The sequence below is a fragment of the Trichomycterus rosablanca genome, chromosome 1 (assembly GCF_030014385.1).
Source record: "Trichomycterus rosablanca isolate fTriRos1 chromosome 1, fTriRos1.hap1, whole genome shotgun sequence".
NCBI classification, from domain to species: Eukaryota; Metazoa; Chordata; class Actinopteri; order Siluriformes; family Trichomycteridae; genus Trichomycterus; species Trichomycterus rosablanca.
The window spans coordinates 1773225-1779528 of NC_085988.1; the positions used below are offsets into that span (position 1 = coordinate 1773225).

Here is a 6304-nt window from a genome sequence, read left to right on the forward strand (position 1 = left end):
AGTACAGATACTCTAAAAAATTTTATTACTTTATTACTATACACCACTGAAAATGCATTTTTGCGATTGGTTCAAAAACAATTAAAAAAAAAATAGCCTTTGCTTGTGTTGCGCTTGAGGGGGCAGTGAGAAAATCTGGGAGGAGAAAACATTCAGTGAAGGATTAAAGATTTTCTGTAGCTTTTTATTCCACATTCTGTATTTCTATCACTGGTTTTGATCAGGTGTAATTATTACCCTTCTCATTTTATTTCAGGTGGAACTGCTTCAGTTCTGTAGGAACACATCAGTGATGAAGCAGATGCTGATGCTCCTCCTGTTCCTCATAGGTAAGTCAAGTCAAATTTATTAGTACAGCGTTTTTTACAATAGACGTCATCTTATAGCAACTTTACAGAATCCAGGACTGACAGACCAAACACCCTGCTGAGCAGCCGAGGGCGACAGTGGCAGGAAAAACCCTCTTAAAATGACAGGAGGAAACCCTGAGAGACTCAGCAGGGACCCCCATCCTCCCTGGGTGGCCTGGAGAATAATTTAAATAAATTAGATTTACACAAATCATACAAACACACAATTAATTTAAACTAAAAGAATAAACGAGCAGTTGGGGTTCTTCATTATTCAGTCCGGTCTGTAATAACGTCCGTAGTGAGTTCCGGACATTTTTGGTGCTTTTTCTAGAATCTTGGAGACAAAAGGAAGGTTTGAAATTGGCCTATAATTAGATAGAACATGTGGATAAGGATTAGGTTTTTTAATCAGGGGTTTAATAACGGCACTTTTAAACAATTTAGGTACATACCCAAGACTAAGGGATGCATTGATTAATGTAAGCAGGGGCTCTACAATAGCTGGGAGTAAATCTTTAAGTAAACGAGTTGGAACAGGATCAAGTATACACGATGATGACTTTGATGATTTAATCAACGCAGTTAGTTCATTTTGATAGTAATAATAAGGTGTTGATAGGGTCGTGCCAGGTGGTTGCTAAGCTGTTATTAGGTCGTTGCTGAGATGTTGCTAAGTTGTTTATAATGTGTTGTTAGCTGGGTAGTAGGATATAGAGGTGGTTGCTATGATGTGGGTTGCTAGGGTGCTGGCCACCACACATTGCATAACGATGGAACCGGTGATCAGGTCCATATGCAGATCACAAGAGGTTGATCTTCTATGCTGGACCGTCCGTTTCGCCAGTGGCTGTTTAGTTTCCCCGATGTACAGTTCCCGGCAATCCTCCCAGCACCTAACGGCATACACTACATTACTCTGTTTGTGTCGAGGAACCCGGTCCTTAGGGTGAACTCATTTCTGGTGTAGCGTGTTCTGGGGTTTAAAAGCAACTGAGACACGGTGTTTGGAGAATATCCGTCTCAATTGTTCCGCTACTCCCGCCACATACGGAATCACCACTGGTTTGTGTTAGACCGCGGTTGTTCTTCTCCTCCCTTCGATCCACTGGAGCCGTGTTTGGGCATTTTTCCGACTTTTACGAATGCCCAGTTGGGGTAACCACATTCACCCAGGGCCTTCTTGGACGAGATTTCTCTCTATCCTTGGCCGTAGTGTCTGTGGGGATGCTGTTCGCCCGGTGGTGCAGCGTCCTGATGACTCCTAGTTTGTGCTCCGATGGATGATGGAAGTCAAACCTTAAGTACTGGTCCGTGTGTGTCGGTTTGCGGTACACATTTACTTTCGAACGTCCCCCATCTTAAATAGCAATTTCACAGTCTAAGAAGGCTAAACTGTTGTTGCTTGCATCCTCCCTTGTGAACTTGATGTGTTTGTCCACTGAGTTGATGTGGTCCGTGAAATGTGGTACTTCCTCTGATTTTATTTTAACCCAGGTGTCGTCCACATATCTGAACCAATGACTCGGTGGTGTCCCTGAGTAGGACCTTAGTGCCTTCTTTTCCACTTCCTCCATGTACAGGTTAGCAACAATAGGTGAGACTAGGGGTCCCATAGCACACCCATGTTTCTGTTTGTAGAACTGTCCTCTGTATGAGAAGTAGGTGGACTGAAGACACAGTTCTAGGAGTGCGCACACCTGGTCCATGGTAAGGGTGGTCCTCGTGCTCCGGGTGTGGTCGCCTTGTAGTTTCCTACGGACCACCTCCACTGCCTCAGCAACCGGAATGCACGTGAAAAGGGATGTAACATCACACGAGACCATTGTTTCCTCTTTCTCTATGATGACGCCCTTCACCTTGTCCACAAAATCCATGGTGTTCTGAATAAGGTGTTCCGTGCTACCTACCAACGGGTTGAGAATCGATGCTAGAAACTTATTAATGTTATAAGTCACAGAGTTAATCATACAAACAATGGGTCGTAAAGGTACATCCTGTTTGTGTATCTTAGGTAACCCATACAGACTAGGTGTAGCCTCCCCCGGATATAATTTGTAGTACAAAGCCCTGTCAATAGCATTGTTCTGTTCTAAAACTTTCAGACAATCTATCATTTTTTTCTTATAGCTACTACCTGGATCTCGTTTTAGCAGCTCATAAGTGTTAGTGTCACTAAGTAACAACATCACTTTCTCATGATAGTCTATCTGGTTTAACAGAACAGTACATCTACCCTTGTCAGCAGGAAGTATGATAATGTTATTATCTATACTAAGTGTAGTAAGTGCATACCTCTCGTCTCTGCTGATGTTGGATGGCGGTGGCTTTGCATTACTGAGGCAAGCTGACACTTTCATCCACAACTGTTCCGCTTCCAGGTCGGAGATGATGTTGTTGCGGATTGCTGATTCTGTGGCTGTGATCAGTTCCACTAGTGGGACTTGCTTTGGTGTAACAGCGAAATTCAATCCCTTAGCCAAGATGTCTTTCTCCGCTTGTGTGAGTTGTCTGTCTGACAAGTTCTTCACCCACTTGTCCACATCACCAGTGTGTGTTTGCACTTCATTCCTCTTTCGGCCATCCATGGTCTGTTGGTGTTTCTGTCCTGCAGCAAGCAAGTCAAACTTTTTTCGCTGCCTGGTTTTTGACTTTTCATGTTGTCCTAGACGAGCCTTCTGCATGAAGTTAATCACTTGTTGGAGAGTGGGCTCATCTAGACGTGATATAAGTCTCTGTACGATCTGCCCCTCTCTAGTTTTTAAGACATCGATTGTGAAGTTAGTTTGTCTCACCCGTTCATTCAGTAGCTGGTTCTGTGCCTTCTGAATGATCTTGCTAGCTCGGTGACCCTTGACAGAAGATCTGAGTTGCAGGCTCTTAGGTGTGATCCTGCTCTGTCTGCATCTGATGTTAAATCACAGGTGGTTCCTGTAGTCAGCCATCTTACGTGCCGTTTTCTCATACTCTCGTACGAGTTTGAGGCAATCCTTAGCGAAGTGAGTCAGAATCTGTTGATGCATGCTCAATAATCCAGGTACACAAATCCACAAAGTTGAATCAGTTCATCTGGACACAAGTTTGTTGTAGAGATACGTTTCATCCCTTAATCCGAATGACTTCTTCAAACTTCTGATCACCGGTTCCATTGTTATGCAAATCGGCTGCATATAAGGTCGGGGTATTCACCACCAGCTCAGACTGAAGAAGTCATTCGGATTGAGTGACGAAACGTTTCTCTACAACAAACTTGTGTCCAGATGAACTGATTCAACTTTGTGGATTTGTCTACCTGGATTATTGAGCATGCATCAACAGGTTATGTGATTGTAGTTTCCATTGAAGGCCATTAGACTAATGGGGTAGCTTTTGTGGGCAATTCAGCTGATGGGATAGTTGTTAAAGTGCTGTGGGGAGTAATTACGGTTGATGGGTATGGCTTTGGGGTAGTTAAGGTGAAGGTGTTATTTAGCTGTTGGGGTATTCAGGGTTAAGGGGTAATTAGCTTGGCATTTGAGAATTAAATTGTAATAATAATAATAATAATAAGCTCAATAAGAAGAACAGAATTTTGGCCACCACAATTTTTATCATAAACCTTCTACATGAAGCTCTAAATCTGATCCACAGGAGTCGCCCCCCTCGTCCATCATAAATACTATCTGATCCAGCAGAGTAAAACATGGAGTGATGCTCAGACCTACTGCAGAGCTCATCACATCGACCTGGCTACCATCCACAGTGCTGCTGACATGGTTAGACTTCAAGCTGAAGCTCAGATACACCAGTTCACTTCTACTGCCTGGTTTGGAGTGTACAAACAACTACATGACTGGCGCTGGTCCTACAGAAACGAGTCTCTAGGAAATATGACGTACTGGTATACTGGTGCACCGAGCAGCGTTAGTTATGGACGAGAGTGCAGTGTGATACGTTCAGATGGTTTTTGGGATGATCGTTACTGTGCACAGACATATCCCTTTGTGTGCTATGATGGTAAGTGGGTTTGTTATAATGTATGATGTAACAGTTTTGTTACAATATTGATTAAAATACATTTAATTTTATTCTAATAATTACATTTACTTCATTGTAGGTTTTACAGAAGGATCCAAATATTTCTGACCAATATAAAAAAATCTGTAACATTAGTTTATTAGTAAGGAAAAAAAAGAAGATTGGTGGTGTAGGAAGGTCTATAACATTATTTCTTTGTGGAACAGCGGTCTCTTTCCAGGGGAGAGGAAGTTTGACTGAATGAATAGATAATAACAATAATAGTAATAGCTCACTTGACTGTGGGCAACAGTGCTTGATCAGCTTCTAATTCATGTCAGATCTGTTTTTTTATTATTTTTTTTATTTTTTATTTTATTTGCTATCCTGAGCAATTTTCTTTTAAAATTAAATAACAATTCAAGTTTTATAACGGAGTTTAGCAAGATTGTTGACGCCAAACTAGCCCTATTTATATGAACACAGAGAAGTAAGCAGCTGTAGTGAAATCATTAATCAAGTTAAAGATGAATCTGGAGACCGTGTCAGAATATTAAATAATATTATAAAACTTTCTACACTACATTCGTCTAAATTGGTGTCTGTTTATTTTTGACGTATCTGATTTTTAGAAAATCACATTAAACTTATGAGAGACACAAAAGGTTTTTGTTTTTGTTTTGTGTAAATGTGACGTGTGAATCATTTAAACTGAACAGAACTTGAACTGCATCAGTAGAAATGATGTGCAACTTTAGCTCTGGAGCAACAGGATCAGATTAAAATGAAGAATAAAATAATGAATGTACATTTTATTAATGTGTTTTTAATCTCACAGAGAGGAACACTGGGACCAGAAGGTACATTTACATCAATACCAGTAAGACCTGGTTTGAAGCTCAGAGTTACTGCAGACTGTATCACACCGACCTGACCAGCGCAAGAGATGCAAATGAACAATCTATTATAACTGGAATAATCCCCACATATGCCTGGTTTGGTCTGTCCAGGATCACCTGGAAGTGGTTGGATCAGACAAACCCTACCAGCATTACCTGGAAGTCTGGACAATCTAATGATAAACTAGAAGATAATGATTGTGGTTATTTATCTAATTTGAAGGCTGTTGATGCACGGTGCTCAGAGCTCAAACCTTTCTTCTGTTACAGAAGTGAGTTCTAGTTTTTCCAGTGCCATATTTATTTTATTTTAATGATTTTTAATAATATCAGTTTAATTTCTATGTGTGAACAGTTATAACAGGTCAGATCCAGAGTCTGAGGTTCAAGATTCAGTCGAATCAGAACATGAACGATCCTGCAGTGAAGGCAGCACTCCTGGAGAAGGTGGGTCTCATTCTCTACAAGGTTCCTCCTCATTCCAGCAGCAGGAACCTCAGTGTCCATCAAGCTCTGATCCTTCAGTTCTTCTACCATCAGATTCATCATCCTGCACGAGTTACTAACAACATCATCTTCTGTTCTTCAGATCCTGCAGAAACTGAAGGAGCATGGGATGGAGCAGAACATCAAGCTAAAGTGGAGGGAGCAACCAGGTGGAGAGGTGTTCCACAAGATTAAATATTAAAGATTTTTAAATTAATATTTGCTTCACACTATTTAAAATAACATTAAATATTTTTCATTTACTATTTATATATCCTCTATATATCTATCATTATTTATATATCCTCTATATATCTATCATTATTTATATATCCTCTATATATCTATCATTATTTATATATCCTCTATATATCTATCATTGTTTATATATCCTCTATATATCTATCATTATTTATATATCCGCTATATATCTATCATTATTTATATATCCTCTATATATCTATCATTGTTTATATATCCTCTATATATCTATAATTATTTATATATCCTCTATATATCTATCATTATTTATATATATATCCTCTATATATCTATCATTGTTTATATATCCTC

The 6304-nt window shown here is 39.9% G+C and overlaps 1 pseudogene; it reads right to left on the bottom strand.

Moving 5' to 3' along the window:
- Window positions 1-1032: 1032 nt before the first annotated feature.
- On the bottom strand, window positions 1033-3373 carry LOC134325354 (uncharacterized; annotated as a pseudogene).
- Between the last annotated feature and the right edge of the window lie 2931 nt (window positions 3374-6304).